At 36.5% G+C, this 22,970-nt stretch overlaps 1 protein-coding gene and 1 pseudogene across 3 annotated transcripts in view; one reads left to right on the top strand and one right to left on the bottom strand.

The window, feature by feature from the left end:
- Nucleotides 1–22,970, top strand: part of ADGRV1 (adhesion G protein-coupled receptor V1) — a 583,497-nt gene that overhangs the window by 440,880 nt on the left and 119,647 nt on the right. The window lies entirely within an intron of this gene.
- On the bottom strand, nucleotides 10,675–11,199 carry LOC120363354 (lysosomal enzyme trafficking factor-like; annotated as a pseudogene).

The following is a 22,970-nucleotide window of genomic DNA, read 5'->3' as shown; positions in this document are numbered from 1 at the left end:
TCAGGCTACCACTGGTGTATGCTTTTGTAAGCTGGCCTTGATCCTAAAGAGTAGGGCCACAAAGCCAACATGTGTCCAGTTCCATTTCTCAACCCTCTAAACTATGTAAGTTTCTTGTGCTGACATACTCACTGGCCTGCATTATTTAAACAGCTGATCACAGAAAGAAGAACTTGTCAGATAGCTTCCATTTATGTATGAACTTTTCATTTTTAAAAGTACTTTCATGTGTGTTGTCTCACTTGATTCTCGTAACAGATGAGATCTTACTATCTTAGTTTGCAGGTCAAGAGTAGAACTTAGGGACCTTAATGACTTTCACCAGGGTATATAACTAAGAAATGACAGAGTCAGGTCTTTGACTCTGGACTGTCTGTGTTCTTTCCATCACGGCATTGCCTGGAATCCATTCCAGCATTTGCAGACTGTCAGACAGAGCTAAGCATGTGTGAAAGACCCACTGCCATTGTGCACATCCATCAAGATGGCTTTGAGGCTGAAGAATGTGCAGGCATCTCAGTTGGAAGGCATGGGAGCTTGATAGAATTTGAGACATTAGGAAGACACTGGAAAAGGAATGAACTGGTAGAAGACATTTTAAAGGATATTAAGCATACTGAACACCACTGCTTTGACATCTAAATCTTTGATATAGTATTTAAAGAGTACTGACTTTGAGTACAAGTTATTTCTTGTGCTACTTATACACAATGCAAGTAAAAGAAGTATTTTCATTGAATGTCATTTCATTTGAAATATATTTAAGTTTGAATACGTTCAAGCTTACTCATTCCCAGTTTGCTAATATGTAAATGAGAGTTTACTTTTTCTCTTAAGCCTTTTTTATGTTTTCAAATTTCAATGGAAATTTAAAGCAAATTTTTCCATATCAGAAACAGACACAAATTAATGCTTTGTATCCCTAACAGCAATTATTTAAAGTCAGTTAACTTATTGTTGGAACTCTGAATTGCAAAAGGAAAATATTTTAACTAACCTAACTGTTGTCTTATTTCTAGAATGTCAATAACTGTCACAAATGATATTTTTGAAGAGTATAATATAAAATGACATTAGGTTGTCAGTTTCACTTACTAGCAAGTAAGACATGACTTGAATTCTAAACGAGGACTCGCCTACATCTTTCCCTTGGTGGTATTATTTTTCTCTCAATTTCCTCACGATGTTGTATTTACAAAGTTAAGTACAGAAAATCCAATTTGAGAGGCTGGAAGCAGATCAAATGCTTTAATGAGCTCAGCTTTATTTATATTAGGTGGGGAAATCAAAGCTGAGACTAATAATTTCTGTGCCCATAAAAGAATAAGAGACCTAATTAAACCCACACAGTGAACCAGGTTAGAGACTACTTATCCTCCACATTTCCTGTACGAAATAGTCCTGTCCCATCTCATCAACTTTCATGTGAATCTTTACTAAGAAAGTATAAATAGAGGTATCTAGCTATCCTGAAAGGATGGCAGCAGGTAGATACAGTGTGGTTGCACCCCGAAATTATTGTGTCTGGTGTGGCACAGAAAGACAGTGATCCCTCTCCTGGCTTTTGAGAAAATACCTAGGCAGATACAAATTTTATTTCAAAAGAAGGGTAGTGCCTAGAGAGAAGGTATCATAATGTCTGCATCTGGAAGAGCTGTAACATTTGAAATTCAGATCTAGCTGCTTCATGTGAGCAGATATCATATATCCAGGGAGCAGCCAGTGACGGTCGACTTGTAAGTGATTGCCTACCTGTAAGAATGGGTTAGCACCATATTAGCATAGTCTTTAGTCAAGGAAAATGGCAATGGAGAGTATGAATGTAGTGATACAGGTTCTAAAATCATACAAACAAATGTTAGAGCACGTAACTTGAAAACTTTTTGAAATTTAAAAAACACAGTGGAATACCTGATATAATAATCAAAGTCCTCCAAACAATTTCATTTTGAACTACTTAAAATAGCATAATCATTATCTTCTAGCTTTATCTGCCGGATTCAGTCATAGAAGATGCTATCTAGTGTGTTTATCAATGCAATTTAGGATCTGTGATGACAAATCTTCATGAGTAGAATTTAGAACTAAGTAAACATAGTGTTTATGCTAAATCTTGACTTGGGCTTGGGTACATCTGACTGCTCATAGTGTCAGTGGAGCCCAAATGGTGAGACCAGTAAAGTTATCATCAGGGAGCGTTTAATATGAGCTCCAAAAATTCTCTATGGCTTTTTGCTGCCATAAAAATAGGCAGGAAAAAATATTTCAGTGAAAGATTTGATTCAGAGGCTCCATATAGGTTGCCCACTCCCTGTGCTTTAAGGTTTATGGAAAGAAAAGCCTCTAAGCAATTTTCTAAGTTCTAGATACATGTGTAGTCTTATTTGTGTAACTTCTGTAATCAAGGCTAAATGCAGACAGCCAAGAGTTTGGTTTCGCCTGTATTTACTTGAAATGGCTAATACCCATTTACAGGCTCATAAATCTTTCAAGTGTTTCCACTGTATGAGTTTGTGGAACCCCACCCCCACTCATGAACAACTAAAATTGGGTCACAGATAAGCTAGATTCCTTGTGGGGAAACGATTTTGGGGAGATGAATATGGTAATTTAGTTTCCCTTAATGTGAGGGATGAATTTGTTCCAACAGGTTTACAAGTAACAGTCTTAGCCTGCAGCTTTCTGTGCTGCTATTTTAAAATGTCATACTTAAAGGAGACGCAAGAACTAAAAATAAGTAAATTTAGGCGTGAAGTCCTAGGGCCTTGGGGTAGGACATTTGGGATCCTATGGATCTTTCAGTAACTATTAAGCCCACAGTTGTCTCAGGGCTTACTTCTTTTTGTGTGTGGGTTAAAATAAAAACGATTGTTTTTTCCCCATTGAAGATCCCACAGATAAACTAAAGAACTAATGATCTTAATGGAAAAGTGATGCTTAAACAGAAACCTTTCCTTATAAACAAACATATATTGAATTTTCGCAGTTAATAAAGCTAGTGCTTAAATATTAAAAGCATTCGTGATTCAGAACACCATAATGTGTAGCTAAACAATGAATTTTATACAAGTGCTGTGTACTTTGAGTAAGAAGATTAAATCTAGCTATTCACAAGCTCAGTTAGGGGTAAGATACCAGAGCCCAGGTGAAAAGCACTGAGATCCCTGTGGTAGTGTAAAGAAGTGAGGAAGGTGAGGTGATAAAGTGAGAATGGAAAGGAAAGCAAATACCTGATACTGGAGCTAAAGTTATTGCTGTATATTCAGATGAAAAGGTATATGCGCTCTCTTTTTCTTTTACTTGGTTTTTAAGTTAGGGTTTATTTTCCTGAATTGTTTAGTTGCCAGAATACTGGGTGAAAGATATTTGGAAATGCTCTCTGGTATCAGGGTTGAAAATACGTCATATCCCCATCCATGGTTTCTATTTCAGAATGACGAAAGGATTCTGGGCCACCCAAGCTCCAGGGCTGGCTTGGCAGGCAGGGAACTCAGGGGCCTAGCAGTGCTTTCCCCTGAAGCCATGAGCAAGGCTGTTGGAGTTACATTTCCTTTTTCAAAAGTTCAAGGGGCTACACTGACGAGATAGGATGAAAACAGAGTATCACTAAAATGCTTCTAAAATATTATCTTTATTTTTAGAACCTAAATGTAATAACTACTATATAGTTGCTTGTAACCTACATGTAACTGAACCTCAGTTCTCTGAAGTTCAAGTTTATCTTTTCATGTTTTTCATCTTAAAGAACCACTATGTCTCAAACTTCAATACATGGTAGAATCACTTGGAAAACTTTAAAAGCAGTACAAAACATAGGCCCAATCCTAAACGAATTTCTGCATCTAGGGCCTTGATCCCAAGCATGAGTATTTTCTAAAATCTCCTCAGCTGATTCTGACATGCAGCAGGATTGAGTTCCTCCTCTCTAGACACTCACACCTGTAACATCTGTTTATCTCAATTAATTATTCTCTTGGTGATCTTAGCCATTTCTTCCATTGTATGGCCAGCCTGTCTAGTGTTGGATGACTTTGAGACAGAGGAGAATGACAATGAAATTGAAGGTTTGGGCATTTTCAGCCTGAAGGAAGAAAGGAAGCATGTGAATAATATCCTGTTTTAGAAACAGAAGCAACCTCTGTATCCCTGAATCATTTTAGTAGGTTAATAAACCCTAAATATTGCTCTATTAACTGCTCTCCTTACACTGCCAACATTTAGGATTTGAAAACATTAAACCCTTGTTTACATCCTCTATAAATCAGCATCGATTGGTTTCTCTCCTGGGATTTAGTTAAAAGCAGTACTCAGTTGCCCACACATTTTACAAAACTGAACTATACAAAATGATTTAAAAATGTAAAGTAAAATTCCTAATCCCTAAAAAAAATGCCCCTGATTTTATGCATACTTCATAATGAAGGGTCCAGGGTTCCACCAAAACTTTTGTTGTTGTTAAAAAAAAACTTACTTTGTTTTCTCAGGTACAAACCTATAGTGTGAGTGTTCTCCCTAGGGTTTAGAATGCTGCTTATTGCTTTAATGGGCTAAAGTTAAATCTTTCCTTTCAGTAGAAGGCATGCTCTTTAAATTTCTTGCCAGGATAAGTGACACATGAGACAATTTATATCCACTAAGATTTCAGTAACTTGATGCAATAGCCTTGGCAACAAAATTCTACCAAATGAAAAGCGTCAAATAGCGCAGTATGGTGCTCATAGCCAGTGGGTCTCCCCCATCGACTTCCCTGGGATTTGTGCCAAAGTAAAAGGCTTTAGACTTTCCACTGCTACCTCTTGGTTACAAGCTTGGTTATAAGCTACTTCTTGGTTATAAGCAAGCTTCTCTGACCAACACTGGCAACCTTGAGACCACTCCCAATTCATCATCAGAAAACACCTGCCACGCATTAATTACAGTATAACTCCTGTTCTGCATAATTCTCCCCCTCTCTAACATTCCCTCGCCTTTCTGTTCTGTTTTCCACTTACTCCTCTTACTCACAGTTTCCCACCTCTTCCCCATGCAGAATATAGCTTGCGTAAAAATCACACAAGTAGTCAGAGGGCAAAGTCAGGAGCTAGCATATTACAGAAACAATAATATGGCCTAAGGGAAAAGGAAAGATTTTTTTTTTTTTAGGTCGTGTCTTATATAAGCCAGATAGTTGAGCATTTTAATACAATTATCAAAATAGATGCATAACTGCTACCCAGAAAGAATATGGGATTTAGTATAAAAATCAGTGACCTTTGTGGACATAGAGGTGAAATAGCAGATATAATTACTTTTTAATACATATGATCGGTTTTCTTGTTTGTGAGACATAAAGGAAGGGCATGCTGTCAGATAAAACAGTTCGTCAAGAGACTGCCACATGCAAAAGACATAGCCAGCAGAGTGCACATTCCTCACCCTTCCGCCGCACTTTCAGAATGGCAGCCTGGGAACCAGGGGATCACCAATCAGCAACAGAGAAAAGGGCCGCCAGACCCACACATTTTCATTTCTATTGCATTTATTCCAGTTACTTTCACTGATAATTGAAACAGGGAGGTGAAGCAAAGCTGTTTTACTGTTGTTGTTTCACTGTGATCAATCCAGAAACTATGAATATGCTGTTAAGAGTAAGCATGGCAGGTGAGCTTCAACACATGAAAACACCTCAGTTCTCAACAAGGCAAGAGTGACAGACTTGAAGAGTTAGGCATAGTTTACTGATGAGATAATATTCAAGAAAATACCATCTAATAATAATGGCAGTAATACGTAAGTGCTTACTACTAAGTGCTACAGTGAAATAGTACTATTATCATCACCGTCCCCATTTTAAAAATGAGAAAACTGAGGTAAAAAAAATTACATCAAATTAATGCAAAGTCCTACAGCTAGCAATACATAACTTAGCTGGTATTAAACCTGCTCCAAAGTCCTTGCTTTGGACCATTAGGCCATGGTTCTGTTAATCTTTGTGAAACTTCCATGCCTTACAAACAAGATTAAATATTTGCAAAATGCTTTAGAGCTGAACAGCATGATGCCAGGAAATGAAATATGAAATATTTCATTTGAGCAGGACATAAAACAATGCCTTTCAAAAAATAAGCCAGTCAAAGATCATTTCACTGCTTTGTTACTTTGTAAGTATTAATTAAGCCTCCATTCTAAAATCCTGCCTTTCAATTGCAAAATAATATTTTTCTTCTATCTCAGTACAATTCCCTTTCCCTACGTTCCAACGTAGGTCCTGAAAAGTAGATAATTTCAAGATTAAACCTCTATTCTTGATATTGAGGATCAGTGGGAAGTAAGTATACACATTATTAAATAGACATGACTTTGGATTGGTACCTCCTTGGATTTCATTTATGGAGGGAAAGTGGAAGCTCTTGGGGAGGCTTCATGGCACTTTGAACATGAGAATTCTTGAACTCATAGGCAACAGAGCCATTTGTGCTGTGAGTGGATTTTGGAGGAGTGCCAAAAAGACCTGGCAGGTAACAAAAGATGGTAACACTGAAGGCCTCAGTTAAAATGTGTAAGATATAAGTAAGAATTAATGTCTTCATAAAGATAAGTTAACCTCAGCTTTTATACGGTGGTGAGGACAGGACCAGAGACTCACAGTTCCAGAAACCAGGCCTTACTCTGCCATTAAGAACTGTCTGTCTAGGTCGGGTTCAGTGACTCATGCCTGTAATCCCAGCACTTTGGGAAGCTGAGACAGGTGGATCACTTGAGGCCAGGAGTTCGAGAGAAACCTGGCCAACATGGAAAAACCCCATCTCTACCAAAAATAGAAAAATTCACCGGGTGTGGTGGTGCACACTTGCAGTCCCAGCTACTCGGGAGGCTGAGGCAGAAGAAGTGCTTGAATCTGGGAGGCAGAGGTTACAGTGAACCAATATTTTGCCACTGCACTCTAGCCTGGGCCACAAAGTGAGACAGTCTCAAAAAACAAAAAAAAACCTCTTAACTAGAGGAAAGGAGCAATCTCTCTCTCAGTTCTTCATCTTCTAATCTATACAACAAATAATAGACTAAATAATGTTTGCTAACCTCTTTGATAATCAAACAGATGAAGTTCCTGGACCCCTAGTTTCATAGGTTGAAAACTTGTAGATTAAATCCCTCAAACTCTTTACAATGCCTACACCGGTGATTTTTGTTAATTTAAGGTACTGAGAAGTTGACATACAATGAGTGTATTTTTTTGTTTGGCAAGATGGCAAGGCCAACCCAGAACATTGAAAGATATGAAAACAGCATGAGAAAGAAAGTCAAGAAGGCTACTGGGCTAGTTAGGACAGGTACTCTGGAAAAAGGACCATCACTGAGGAGATGGCTTTGCTCTGTGCTGAAGGCAAACTGGAATGAACTGACAATTTTGTTTGCAGGAGAGAGGGTGATAAAGAGTTTAGTTTTTGCTGTCCTGCTTTAGTGTACTATGCTTTATACATTGGTCCAGACTATCTAATCAGGATCTCATTAAGGGAAAGCTTAGCATTGTTTGAGTTCTCTTTCCCACAGCAGAGCTAAAAGTAAACAGCAGCCAAAGATAAACAAGGAGCATTGCTTTTTCCTGTGTTGTACAATAGTAAGTCTAATTTATTGACAATTATTGTTGGTAGTATAAATACTGAATCTGAGATGAACTTTGCAAAGAGCCTGCTGGTTTCTTAGCTTTACCAAGCCAGCAGACTTTCTTTTGTTGCTAAGAGAATTTTTTTCCAGATCAGGATTTCTTAAATAGCAGGCCTTGAATGCTGGAAGACACAAGTGACCCACTTGCTACTCAGGTCCAGCTTTAAAAAAAAAAAAAATTCTTCAAATCAGTGAATGGCTGAACTTCAACTTTTCTCTGCTGTTATTTCTTGTAAAAGAAGTAGAGAAGATAGATTTATGAGTAAAGAATGGAGCTTCTGCTTCTGAATCCTCCTTTGAGGTCATCTGAGTCATGGTTTAGGAAACAATTCCTACCAAAGTCCCTGAAACAATGAACCAATTCCACTATTCCCTCTTCTCCCTCGTATCCAGCTAAGCCCAGAGAGAGGACCTGACCCCATAGAAGCAAAGGTGCCCTGGATTATAGACCTGGTTTGTGAAAGAAAATTGTATTTACCCAGATCTGTCTGCCTCACAGTTCTTTCTTGACTGACTGCTTATTTCTGGCTATATTTACAAAAGACTTTAGGCTGGCTTTGATATCCTTAAAGTTAGTCTTGGTATCTTCTCATTTTTCTCTTTTTTTATCTGGCCTACTCCACACCCTGCCCCTAAACATATTTTCTTAGTATTTATGCCCATTTACTCATGACCACATGTATAATATACGAGATCTATCCTACTCATGCTGCGATGTCTTGCCCTGCTCCAGTTTTAAGACATCTCTACCATCAAGGACCAGCCTCTTTAAACACTGCCTGTTCCAGGCAGATTTATCATGACCCTCAACATGTCTGAGCCAAAATCCAAGTAGAAAACACTAGATTTTTTTTAATAGAGCCTTGCTTTGTTCTGTCACTGAGGCTGGAGTGCAGTAGTGCAATCATGGCTCACTGCAGCCTTGAACTCCTGAGATCAGGGAATCTTCTAGCTTCAGCCTCTTGCATAGCTAGGACTACAGGTACACATTACCACTTGGCTAAGTATTTTTAAATTTTTATTTTATGGTGGAGACTAGGTTTTGCTATGTTGACTAGGCTAGTCTTGAACTCCTAGATTAAGTGGTCCTTCCGTTGGACTTCCCAAAGTGTTGGGATTACAGGCATGAGCCACCACACTCGGCCAAAAGTATTAAAACTTTTTTCTTTAGGGTTTTTACAAAGAGATTTATGTACAATTCCACCCCACATTCTACTTCTTCACACTGTGAATGTTGGTCTATATTCTTTCCATCTATCTTTCTATATTCTTCATGAACTACATAGAAAATAATTTATGCAAATGTACCTATCCTTCAGCAATTTGCCTGTTTAATCAATATAATGTTTTAGAGGTGATTCCAAATGATACGCATACCTTTAGTTGACTCACTTAAACTATTACATTTTACACCAAGGTATGAATATGGTACAATTTATTTCTCTATTATTTATTAATTTATTAGTTATTAATAGATAGAAATGTAGATTTTCCTGAATTTTTTATTGTTATAAACAGTAGTTTAATGAACACATTTCCAGATATATATGTGCAAAGTTTCACTGTAACATGTAACTAGAAATAAAATGGCTTGACCTCATGTAGATATATCTTAAATGTTAGTAGATACGGACAAATTACTCTAAAAAATGGCTGCAACAATTTATACATAACCAGCCATGTTGAAGCGTATCCCCACTGCTTTGCCAATACATGGTATCTTGCTCTTTCAAATAGTTGTCCAACAATATTTTTCTAATAGGTTGTTTATTTTTGTTTATTAATTTGTAGAAATTTATTTTATAAATATAATCATTTATCAATTAAATATGTTGCAAATATCTGCTTCTAGTTTTTATTGTCTTTTAAATTTTGTATATCAAGTGAAGTATTCAAGTTTGATACAGTCATATTAACCAGTATTTTCCTTAACTCTTGATTTTAGAAATCACCTACAGTATTTCAGTGTCATACTCTCTTACAGTGTTTTCTAAAATACTTAAAAGTTTTTTTTTTTTTACACTTAGATATTTTATTCATCTGGAATGTATTTTTGTAAATGATGTCAAGGAGGGATCTACTTTTTAAAAATAATAACCAGTTGTCTCAAGAGTATTTATTAAGTAATATCTTTCCCCATTTACTTGGTCATATACTAAAATTACCATTCACATGTGGGTAGGCTCTCTCTTCTGTTCCATTTGCTTATCCCTGCACCAACACCATACTCTTCTAACTGCTGTATGTATGATATTTCTCCTTTAATCTGCTAACAATGAGATTATATTAATAGATACCAAATATTCAAGTCTTTGAAATGCTTAGATAAACCCTTTTAGTCCACTCTTGGATTCAAATTATTAATATTTAATTCAGGTTTTTGAATGTATATTCTAAGCAAGGCAGGTTTATAATTATTCTTTCTCTTGTTTTTGGTTTCTTGGTGTCTAAATTATAACATAAAAATGAAGTGGTGAGAAATGGTACAATTTGTTTAAGATGGGGTTCTTTGTGCATAAAGATTTAACTTTTGCTCATAAAACTTGATTGATTTTGGAGGTGTAGGGTGAATTTTGACTCTCTTTTCTTCAATAATTTTTGGTCTAGCTGTGTTTTCTATTTTATTGAGTCACTTTTGAGAGTTTTTATTTTTATTTTTGTTTTCGTATACAATTTTTATGATTTTGTCTGGACCTTTTTACACTTAACACAATGGAAATGTTCATATTCATTTTTTCCCCAAAGGAAAAATTTCTGAATCATCACTGTGTTGCACAGTAGAATAGATTCAGGTACTTAGTCAAGAATGCAAGTAACAGACAAGATTAACTTCCAAAACCTGAAGTCATCAACATGATTTTGTATTACTCTATCTTAAGCTTTACCTAAAAATTCATTATTATTCAGATAAAGATAGTCCCCTAATCACATATTTTGGAAAAGCCTCTGCCTCACCACAACTTCCTGAGATCGGAGAAGAAACTGCAGTCTTGTGATCAGATTCCATATAGTACTGGCAATTTTGTAATCCTAAGGAAAAAACGACGACAGATTGTACATGTCAACCAGTTGTAGTCTGCTGATCTGATTAGAAGCTTGACAAATGCCTGGTGGTGATTGTAAATAACTGCCACACGTACAGGGATGATAGAGTAGCTCAGTGTTTTGGAATCAGTGCTCTTATACAAGAATAAAGGAACAAAAACATCTGTAAGTAAGATATCAGAAAAATAATTGTCTACAACCAAAAAGGCAAAAGAGTAACCGAGCTTTCAAGGAGAGTGTCCATGTGGTTCCTTCAGGGGCTTCTCAGGGTGCTGTTGAATGTGTTCCAAGACCAGCTTGTTGTAAGTTTCATTGATTTTGAAAACATAGTAAAATGCTGCTCCACTTGCTAACAGATACAATCCCACTGCAATTCATCTCATCCGCTGACAGAAATTCGTCATTCTCAATGCTCTGTGCAATGGTCCCAAAAACCTTCCTGTTCCTATGGCCAGCGTTAAAGAGCTCTGAATAAGCTAGTGGCTTTGGCATTTCAGAGAAAGCCACCATAAAGTAAATCCCCTAAGCCCCTAGGCTTAGAGAAAGGTGAGCACCGCCAGCCTGAAGCACCAACTACTGGTGATCAAGAACCTGTGACTGTGGTGGGTCACGCATGGCCCCTGGCCCTTGAGAGTTCTTTTTAGAAATAGTTTATTTTATTAAGTACTATTAGAAAGTAATAGTAGTTTATTAAGTATTCAAATACATGGTGAGTCGTATTATTTTCTTATATCTAAGGTTATGTCCCGTTGTTTTTGTGCCTTCTTTCTTCTCATGATCAATAATGCCAAAGATTCTTAGTATCTGTTCAAAGGATTAGCTCTTTAAACAATTATATTTCATTTATGTGACCAATAAATTTTATTAATTGCTATATGCCAGACTCTAACTAATTGGGTTACTTTTTTAAAAAAGTAAAAAATAATAGAATCTAGATACCTGCTCTTTATGATTTTATGAGGCAGAGATATGTTTTTTAACAAAGAAAAAATAATTATATGATGAGATAATAATTGCTATGAACGAAATGAAGCAGAGTGAGGAGAATCAGAAGTGTCGCATGGTGGGAGCAGCATGTGGGCTGCAGTTTTAAAGAATGTGAGCAGAAATATTATTGAGAAGATAAGATTTCAGCAAAGATTTAAAGGGGGCAGGAAAGTTAGCCATGTGAGCATCCCAAAAGTAATATTCCTGGTGGAGGAAACAGCCAGTGCAAAGGCCCTAAGGCAGGAGCATGCTGGGCATGTCTGGGGATTGCGAAGAGGCCAGTGTGGCTGCAGTAGAGTGAATGAGAGGGAGAAGAGAGAAGTCAGAATAGGTAAGCATAATGACTCTGAGTTTAAGAAGGCTGTGAGAGCCAGGCGCGGTGGCTCACGCCTGTAATCCCAGCACTTTGGGAGGCCAAGGCGGGTGGATCACGAGGTCAAGAGATTGAGACCATCCTGGTCAACATGGCGAAACCCCGTCTCTACTAAAAATACAAAAATTAGCTGGGCATGGTGGTGCATGCCTGTAGTCCCAGCTACTTGAGAGGCTGAGGCAGGAGAATTGCTTGAACCCAGGAGGCGGAAGTTGCGGTGAGCTGAGATCATGCCATTGCGCTCCAGCCTGGGTAACAAGAGCGAAACTCCATCTCAAAAAAAAAAAAAAAAAAAAAAAAGAAGGTTGTGAGAGTAATGACATATCTGATACATAGTTTTAAATATAAATGGAAGTCAAGTAGAAGAGTTATGATGCTATTGCAATGTAAAGGCAAAAGATGATTGTCACTTGGATTAAGGTGGTAACAACAGACATGTAGTGATGAATTAGAGTCATCTATCTCTGCTGCCTTCATTTGTCTTTATTTTACCCATGTTGGCTTCTATCATTAGTATTATCTTCTTTCTACTTTCTACAGTTGAGTCATTAACCACCTTGTCTTGTCTGTTTTGTTCCGGTAACTATAATTATATATATTTTACTAAGTCTCTTAATTATATAATTTATTCTTTCTTGATGCCTTACTACGTTTTTGTTTTTCTCAACTTAATCTGTCAGTTTCTGAAAAAAACAAAATCTCCAATTATGGTTTTGGATTTGTAAATGTTACTTTATATTAGTGTTTGAATTATATAGTTTGAGGCTGTTTTCTTAGATGCCTATAGATCTACATTGTTATATCTTCTGGGAAAATTGTTTTTTACCTTTTTTTTTTTTTTAACATCTATGAGCGTTTTAAAGCCTTACTTTGTACATGATTTCCTATTAGTGTTACTACCCCAGCTTTCTGTTCTGCTGTGGCATTTCCTGGCCATTTACTTTAAACTTTAAGGGTCATTCATTATTTTAGGTAAATCTGATATGGCACAGATCTGGATTCGTTTATGTCAAGTCTAGAGCCCTGTTAGTGGGATTTATACGTTTACAGTTATTTTGATTGCTAATAAACGTTAAGTTATTTCTACTAACTTACTTTGTGTTTTCTATGCACTGAGCTTTTTGTTAGCTTCCTTTTATGCTTTCCTTCCATTGGTGTGATTAAACACTCTACTTTTTTGTTTACAAATTTGTGTGGTTTTTAAAATACATATACTTAAAAATATTTTAAGTTAATAATGTCTTTATCTTCTTCTTGGATGATACAAGGACCTTTATTTCCTTGTGTGGTTTATAATTTTTTTTAATTATAAGTGTGACTAGAGAAGAGTTTCTATGGGAATTCTTTGTGTCTTTTGATAGGGGTCCTACGTAATTTAAAGGTTCCAGAGCAGTTTTGTCTTAACTTTTCAGCTTCATGTTCCTGATCTGTGTGAATAGTGTGAATTTGGATGCCATCTCTACATGGAGCAAGGTTGGAAGTTTAGGTTTCCAACTGGTAACTCTTCACCACTCTCCCTGGGCAGTGAGCAAATGTTTTTCTGATTCCCTGTTCATGATTTTGGTAGCCGTTCATGGCTTCTAGGTGTCTGCATGTAATTCAGTCCTAGAGATGTGCAAACAGACAGCTCCTCACAGGTATTAAACCCTGTCCTTCCCAGTTCTGATTGCTCTATGAGTCGCAGGACTTCAGTCCTATTAACCAGTGTGACATTTTGTTGCGGCTTTATCTTTGGCACATGAGGATTTATGATTCCAAATTTTGAGTTAGATGATAAATTCCCAATTGTATTATTCTTATTTATTTTTTAAAGCAATTTATTTGTTTAGAGCTGAGGCGGGGACTGTCAACCCTATCGATTCGAAGTCCATCTTTCACATTTTTACATTTAACAGATATTCAAATCTTAGTGATATTTTTTCATATTCTGAGTACTGCATTATTCAGAGACATTATTCATTTAACATTTCTTTTTCTCTTATTAAAGTCACGAAATATTTTGATTTCCTAACTTGGAGAAATGAAGTTGCAGAAATAAAGCATGCAGAAATTCCTGACCAACTACAGTTTTGTGATAACCTGATTTTATCAATAGATACCACATTTTTTTTAAAATTTAAAGTTATATTTAGTGTGATTGTTTTCTATCCTCCAAATAGTCCAAAATGTAGCCAGAAGACCGAATCTAGTGTAGCCTGGGAGGTTACCTAAGCATTTTACTGAGGCTTGTGAAAACCAGCCAAGTCAGCCTAAGTACAAACACATTACATTTCAATCTAATAAGGTCTGGTGTACAAACTTTAAGCAGATCAAAAATCTACATAACACAAAACTCATGGAAAAAATCTGCCTCATTGGTTAGACTGAACAAAGTTTCTTGAACATTTGAAAAGAGATTCAAAAAGGGTAATGTGTCATGGTAGATTATTAACATTCACTATTCTATTTTATTTTAGAAAAGGATGTGCTTTTAGAAGTTTTATTTATCAAGTACTACATCCTTCTAAAGGCATCCTTCCAGACACAAGTATTAAGAGCTTGGCATAACTCCTCATCACAAGAAAGGCAGGGATTGCAGTGTTCTCACCAGTATCTCTGTGGAAACGTGTGCTTTGGATTTCTGCTTTCCCTGTATTCCCCCTCTCCACTCTGATTCTGGCTTCTTTCAGGTGTTTTCTTCTCTCTGTCTCTTGTCCACACAGACATGAAACACAGACTCCTTTTGCTTTTTTGCATCCTGCCAACTTCTAAAAGTGTAAGTCAGAGTGACAAGCAGACCAAACAGCATACCGGATGTTTTGGTGGACAGCTTTTTGTTCCCGCTGTTACGTTGCCAAGGCTGGAGTGCAGGGGCATGATCATAGCTCCCTGCAGTCCTAAACGGCCAGGTGCAGGTGGTCCTCCCACCTTAGCCTTCCCAGTAGATAGGACTACAGGCATGCTAATTTTGTTATTATTATTATTATTATTATTATTATTATTATTTTGTAGAAACGGGGTCTCACTAGGTTGACCAGGCTATTCTCCAACTCCTGGCCTCAAGAAATTCTCCCACCTTGGCCTCCCAAAGCACTGGGATTTAGATGTGAGCCACTGTATCCAGACTAACATCCTTAATTTTAAAGCTTTTCCTGTCATCTGTAATACAGGGACTTTTGCAATGGCTCTGTTTCTCCTTGCAGCCCTATCCTTCCATCATCCAGCCTGCTACCATATGTTCTATGCCATCCACCCTTTTTTATATCCTTAATTCTCACTGCCTCCCTCTTGAGCTGTTTCTAGAAAGAAACCAAAATTTCCCCACTTTTTGTTGAAGAGCAAATCTGTCTTCCCTTGGTGTCACCTTGTCTTTGTCTTGAGGCCCATGCACTTACTTCCCAATGGATGACTCAGGAGTTTTGCTAAACAGATTGTTTCCCAAGAAGAATTCTGTTTATAAGATTTTACAATAATATGTTTCTCTTCCCCAATATATATTTTAGAATGATTTTACTACTTTTTACTTAACCTCAGTTTTCTGAAATGCTTTGATATTACTTAGGTTTTGTTCGATAATGAAAATTTCAAGAATATAATTGTGAATGGTAAAGTATTATTATTTTATATTTATATTATTTACTAGGTTAATTTAGAGCAAAAGAAATCTAAAAATATCTTGAATTGAGAAGCCAATTTGGGTATGAATATTATAGGTGAAATCATGTATCTGCCTGCCTGGTTTCAAATCTTCCTCCACCACTTACTAACTGATGTGACCTTAGACAAGTTATTTAACCTCTCTGTTCTTTGGTTTCCTCATCTGTAGCATCCAATAATAATAATAACCAATAATTGCTACCTCATATGGATATTGTAAGTAATATTGTAAGTTTATCACTTAAGCCCAGGAGTTGGAGTCTGTAGTGACCTATGATCATGCAACTGCACTTAAACATGGATGACAGAGCAAGACCCTGTCTTAAAAAAAAATGCTTTTAAAGAGGACTATGTTAAAATAGTGATCACCTAGGAGGTTTCCAATATAAATATCTATATCTTACAACTATGCCTAGCACTTAGTAGGTACTGTATACATGTGCCAGCTAGGATTCACTTACTTACACTACACACAAAATCTCAAGAATTAAAATATGAGATAAAGGAAGCTGACAGATGAGGGGTTTAGATTAAGCATTGTAGATATCTGATGTTAAAAATATACTTAATGAAATCATTATGTTTAAATGTATTCTAATACATACTAAATGAATTCACAATGTACTTCACATAAGAAGGTAAGGCATATATCCTTAAACGACTCTTAGTATTTTTTTCTGACTCCTTAGAAAATCTGATAAAAATAACTTACTCATTTCAAGAGCTATGTTAATGCTGGATATGGTGGCTCACACCTGTAATTCTAACAGTTTGGAAGGTTAAGACAGGAGGATTGCTTGAAGCCAGAAGTTCTAGACTACCCTGGGCACTAAAGCAACAGCCTGTCTCTACAAAAAATAAAAAACTTAGCCAGGCGTGCTGGTGAGCACCTGTAGTCCTACTTGCAAGAGAGGTGAGGCAGGATGACTTGAGCCCAGGAGTTGGAGTTGAAGTGATATATGATCATGCAGCTGCACTTAAACATAGATGACAGAGCAAGACTCTGTCTCAATATGTATACATATTTAATTGTTTTTAAAGGGAACTATGTTAAAATACAGATTACCCAGGGATTCACAATGCCATGAAGCTCATTCTTATACCTCAGATTAAGAATCCCTTGCTTAAAAGTTTCTGGCAGGAAATGAAGTGTGAAAAAATAAAAATAAAATATTTTTAAATGTACAGATTACACAACTTAGATGACCTTTTTGTTGTCAGGGATTCTGATGGATCTGAAATGCTACCCTTCTTGCTAGCTAACAAGTTAGCCTGGATACTGACAGATAGGAACTTTCTGGCTCAGGGACAAAGCAATTTTATCATTCATGGCACAGCAGGCAGCACAGCTCTATGTTCGCATCAGTTCTCCTTTCCCCAGAGACCCGGGCAGGTATCACAAAGATGGATGCTGTGCACACAGTGGATTTGCATCACAGCTAAAGATATCCAAGTTTAGGAAAGCCCAGTCTTTTATAACAGCTACATGCAAACCTGCCTGATCTTTGCAGTAGGACACATCTTTTTACTAGACAGTAAGAAAATCTGCTCTCTGCTTATGAGAAAGCAACTGTCTCTATCCTCCAAAGTAGATCATATATACTTAAAAAAAATTGTTGAGAATAAAAGCCATCAGTGCCTCTGCTTGCAAGCCATCCAGAAACAAAGAAACCTTTAAAGAATTGTCTCCCAATGTTTGTCGCATCAAGTCAGGAAGGGAAAATATTGTCATATATTAGTTTGGGGGAGAGGGGATAAAGTTAGTTATATGGATGGATGGATAACTAATAATTTCTTCACTGTAATCAAAGGAATGAGAAAAGAACAAGATATATGTACTATTTGCGTTCAGGGAGCTAACAGTCTGGTGATAGTGACAGGCTTTAAACAGATAAGCCATAAATGATTAATTGCAATTTAGATAAGTTTCACCGGAGAAAATGAAGCAGATTTATGAAATTATATATTAAGGAACTTATCTAGTTTATGATATCCAGGAAAGTGTCCCTGAGGAAGTAAAAATTTGAAAATAAGGCCTAACAGACAGAGTAAGGTTGAGCATCTCTAATCTAAAAACCGAAATGCTCCAAAATCCAAGACTTTTTGAGTGCTAACATGACATCACAAGTGTAAAATTTCACGCTTGACCTCATGTGACAGGCCACAGTCAAAATGCAGTCAAACTTTGTTTTATGTACCAAAATATTAAAATTGCCGTACAAAGGTACCTTTAGGCTATGTATATAAGGTATACGTGAAACATAAATGAATTTTGTGTTTAGACTTAGATTCTATCCCTAAGATATCTCATTATGTATATGCAGATATTCCAAAATCTGAAAAAATCCAAAATCTAAAAGAGTTTTGGTCCCAAGCATTTCAGATACTTTACTTCTGGTAGTAATGATCAGGTGAAGAGTAGGGAATACAATATTCTGCGTAGAAGGAAGACCCTATTGAATGAAGGAACCCCGTATTATTAGAGAAACTACAAGAAAGCCAGGATTACTAGAGCAGTGTAAGATAGCAGGAACCAGACTGGATTTTGGACTTGATTCTGATGGCAATGCAAAGGCAGTGGAAGGTTAAGAAAGAGAATTACCTCGTTATATTAGCATTTTAGAATGCCCCTCCATTGTTGTATGAAGGATTGATTGTAGGGGAAAGGATGAATGCAGACATTGGAGTTGAGAGCTTATTGTTATAAGCCCAGCAGGAGGTGATAGTAATCTGGCTACAGACAATGACAGTATAGATGAAGTGAAATGAGTAGATTCAAAAAATATTTTATAAAGCGTCGTTGTCAGACCTGGGTGATTGATTTGATTTAGAGGGAGAAAAAGAAAGTTGTGGATGATTCTCAGATTTCTGGCATGGGCAACTGTGCAGGCAGAGTGCCTAGAAAGAATTAACTAGCCTCTTGGGGATTTATCTCATAAATTCACTTCTATTTCAGTGACAGCAAGCATCTTAGATATATACACACAGGGAACCTGATTCTCTCCAGAGCCCTAAGAACTAACTTTGGTACAGATAAAAGATATGCTGTAGGGAATTGAGGTATCACACTCACCTCTATATACAGGTAGTTTTTATTGAATTCATAGAAGAAAGAATACCTTTGTGCTATCAGTTGGTTAAAAATTGCACCTCAAATATTGCCGGTATGATCCCTTTTAAGCTGTATAATTTACACCGGGTATGATGCCATCATTAATGCTCCCTGTGTTGATTCTAATGAGGCATATGTCCTTTTCTCATGCTGAGAAAAGTATGCTCTTACTACCCACAGATATTCTGAATATGTAGTTGATATTCAACCACATCAAATATTGAACCTGGTGCTTCCAATATGTAAGTAAATTCCTTAGAATTAAGAAACTACTAAAAGCATTTTCTTGGAGTATTTAAAATGCAGTTGACAAAAATCCAACTCAAGCTATCATAAGAAAATATGTAGCTCAAGTAAGTAAAAACTTTCAGATCAAGCGGGCAGCTGTAGATACCCAAGATGTCATCACGCTGCTGTCTTACTCCATGACTCCCTTCTGGAGTCCCTTGTTACCTTCATTATTGGGCAGACTTTTTTCCTGAAGTACAAAAGGAAGTCACTGGTAGCTCTAGGCCTATACAGTCCATCTGATTTCCCAATGGAAAAGTGTCTTGCTTTCTGACCGTGAAAACTAGGACAACTGTTTGAGTCATGTATTCACCTCTGAACAAAAGTTGGGTCACCTGCTTGCCTTGGCCAGTCTAACTGGAATCACATTTGTTTCTTGTTCTAATCTGATCTCCCCAAGAAGAGGGGATTTTATCCCAGAACATGGGAAAGTAAAGATGGATGGGCATGCAAACTGACAAACAAATGATAAATGTCCACTGCACACAAGTACATTGGGAAAGAGCTGAAACATCACAGAATGACTTCAATACAAGCCAGTGCAGAATGGCAGATGTGGAAGGTTAAGACAAGGTACATTGATATAAAATGAATAAAAGATAATTCTGCAGTAATACTTATGAAAAGATGGAAAGAGTGTATTATGTTGTCTGTGAATCAGTAGGTGTCAAAGTTTCAAAAACAAAGATGTACAAGGATGAATAAAACCCATGTCTAGAATATTGGAGTGATGGTTTAATTTTGCTATTTTACTACTCTTGAATTAGATCCTTGTATCTGAGGTTGAACTCCTACGCTAAAGAAAAAAACTGAAAACAATTGGAAAGATCCAGAAGAACTCTATGAAGATGAGTAATGGATAGAAAATAAAATTTAAAAATCAATCAATATGTATGTAGTGTTTTGTCTATGCAAAATAAAGCCCTCTGAGGAGGATAAAATGTATTAAATTATTGCAGTAGTAAAAGAGAAACATAATGCTTTTACATATATGGTTTCAATTCAGGAAAAAAGTAGCTATTTTTCTCTTTGCATCCATACTAGAAATAAAACAGAATAAAAGAAGTTCAAGCAGGTGTGCAAAATATTTAGAGAGAAATATTTTTTAACTTGGAGTTAATAACTCTTTGAATGAATTTCAAGCCTTCTCTGCGATCTTTTAAAATAGTGTTCCTTCTCATACATTTGGACCTTGGGGCACTGTGCTGCTCAAAGGTAGAGTGACCAGTTAGATGACTCTATGCTTTATGAGGACAGGAATCCTGTGTTATTTGCATATTTGCATCCGATGGGCTGGATCATAATGGTCTTTAAAATATTGGCTAAGTATGTGTCAATGTTAATTTGTATTTCACTTAGTTGTTAATTATCTATATATGGAATCTGTTTTATGGATCTGCTTAACGAATATTACATTTATAATGGTGTTGTCATCATACATACATGGCATTATACATAGACTGCCAACTTTCTAGCTGCTGTGTTTTCAGTGAATAGAAGCTAGATGTGCTAACAATCTAATAAAAGATGCTGACAACAAGATACTGATATAATTTCCAGTTATTGAAAATTTTGATCATCTGATCCATTGTCTCCATCTATTATCATCAACTAAGCATTCATTTTAGGAGTAATTATGAAAGATGAGGTTTCTTAATATTATAAGTTACACTGAATACAAAACATATGGTCATAGCACTTTTATGAATAGACTCAATATTGCATCTAGGTCATCATGGAATTGAGCAATGGAATTTAGGTTCAGTAAAGAAGCTTAAGGACCATCTTTTTCTCAATCTTCTCTTCTTTAGTTATCTCATTATTTAGGTGATGATGTAATTGAGACCTAACTATGTTAAGAGACTTGCCCAATTACACTGTTAGTGAAAGTGTAAATTAGTTCAACCATTGCGGAAGACAGTGTGGTGATTCCTCAAGGATCTAGAACCAGAGATACTATTTGACTCAGCAATCCCATTACTGTGTATATACTCAAAGAATTATAAATCATTCTACTATAAAGACATATGCACACGTATGTTTATTGCAGCACTATTCACAATAGCAAAGACTTGGAACCAACCTAAATACCCATCAATGATAGACTGGATAAAGAAAATGTGGCACATATTCCCCATGGAATACTATGCAGCCATAAAAAGTAATGAGATCATGTCCTTTGCAGGGACATGGGTGAAGCTGGAAACCATCATTCTCAGCAAACTAACACAGGAATGAAAACCAAACACTGCATGTTCTCACTCATAAGTGGGCGTTGAACAATGAGAACACATGGACACAGGGAGGGGAACATCACACACTGGTGCCTGTCAGGAAGACGGGGCCCAGGGGAGGGATAGCATTAGGAGAAATACCTAATGTAGATGATGGGTTGATAGATGCAGCAAACCACCATGGCACACATATATCTATGTAACAAACCTGCATGTTCTACACATATATCCCAGAACTTAAAGTATAATTTAAAAGAGAGAGAGAGAGAGAGAGAGAGAGACTTGCCCAATTTGAAATAACGTTTTTATGGCAGAAACTGACATAAAACCTACTTGAAAGAATTTCAGTTTTCTAAAGCTAGAGGAGAGTTTTCAGAGGCCTATCTTAACATCAATATTAATGTCAATTGGTCAGTATAAACTCTACCTCATACCATCTCGAGAGTAAATTGGTTGGCCATTTTCATGATGCTCTAAGAACAAACTCAACACAGACATTAAACACATGTGTAATATATTCATTTTTCCTTATTTGTATTTAAGGAAAGTATTATATTTGAGGATAACTTAGAGGATGTGGCTAAAATTAGCTCTCCATTAGGAAGTATTGTTAAGGATGAAGAAATTTGGAAGTTATTTAACTGCTTTACAGATGTTTCAAGCTTGAGGCTCTTAGTCAGTTTGATTGATTTACTATGATTTAATTACTCTGATCCATTCATCACTGACCAAGGAAGACATAGTCATTCAGTTCAAATATCTCCTTAAGCTCTGCCTGCACTTCTGTGAACTCAGTAGAGTAGTTAATGCATGATGAAAAGATTATGCTTTGCTATGGAAAATTATTTTTATCTTAAATAATAAAAACAGAGTCATACCGGTGAGAGTCATCAAGAATGATAATGAATTATAATAAATATCACAGTACAGTTGATATATTTAAAACAACAGCTTTCTTACGGCCACCAAATAAACTGTTTTATATCATTCACAGCTGGGCCAGAGTTGTCCCTTGGACATAAGGAGACATGCCTGCCTCCTAGAATCAAACAAATGTTATATTGCCTAAGCAGGATGTGTTCAGGGTTTTAGCCAATCACATTGCAGACAGCTATCTTTAAGTATTAAATCAAGATAATTTAATCTGAATTGAATTGCAGTATTAGAAAATACAGCAGCCTTTTAAAAATAATGCCCTCCACATTAGCAAACAATCTCTCTCCTGTTTCCTTTATGCAGTTATGGAATTATGAGTGTTAGGGTTTTAACAAACTTGTAGACCCATAAATGGGAGGCACCCTAGAAAGCAGCCTCCATGACAGTTTCACATGTGATTCAGAGTGCTGAAAGGGTTTACTGTTTGGCTTCAAATTGAGATCCTTAAAACTTCATTTCTGGGTGTTTTTTTTTTCTTTCTTCCTTTCCAAGAGAACAAACAAGCTATAGTTCGAGCCAGGAGTAACTCCAAGCATTTTTATTAATGTTTGCTCAGCAACAGTCTGAGCTTTGTATGGTTGCTTTATCCCCGGTTCACTGTGTATCTGCAATTTCCTGTTCACCATCTGGAAAAGTCAGATGTAACTCTTATGAGAAGAGGCACCAAAGTCATCTCTACTTCATTATTTCAGATGTAATCAAAGGAGTAAATCTA

Source organism: Saimiri boliviensis, chromosome 1 (assembly GCF_048565385.1).
Source record: "Saimiri boliviensis isolate mSaiBol1 chromosome 1, mSaiBol1.pri, whole genome shotgun sequence".
Taxonomy (NCBI): Eukaryota; Metazoa; Chordata; class Mammalia; order Primates; family Cebidae; genus Saimiri; species Saimiri boliviensis.
This window is presented reverse-complemented; position numbering and strand designations above follow the sequence as displayed.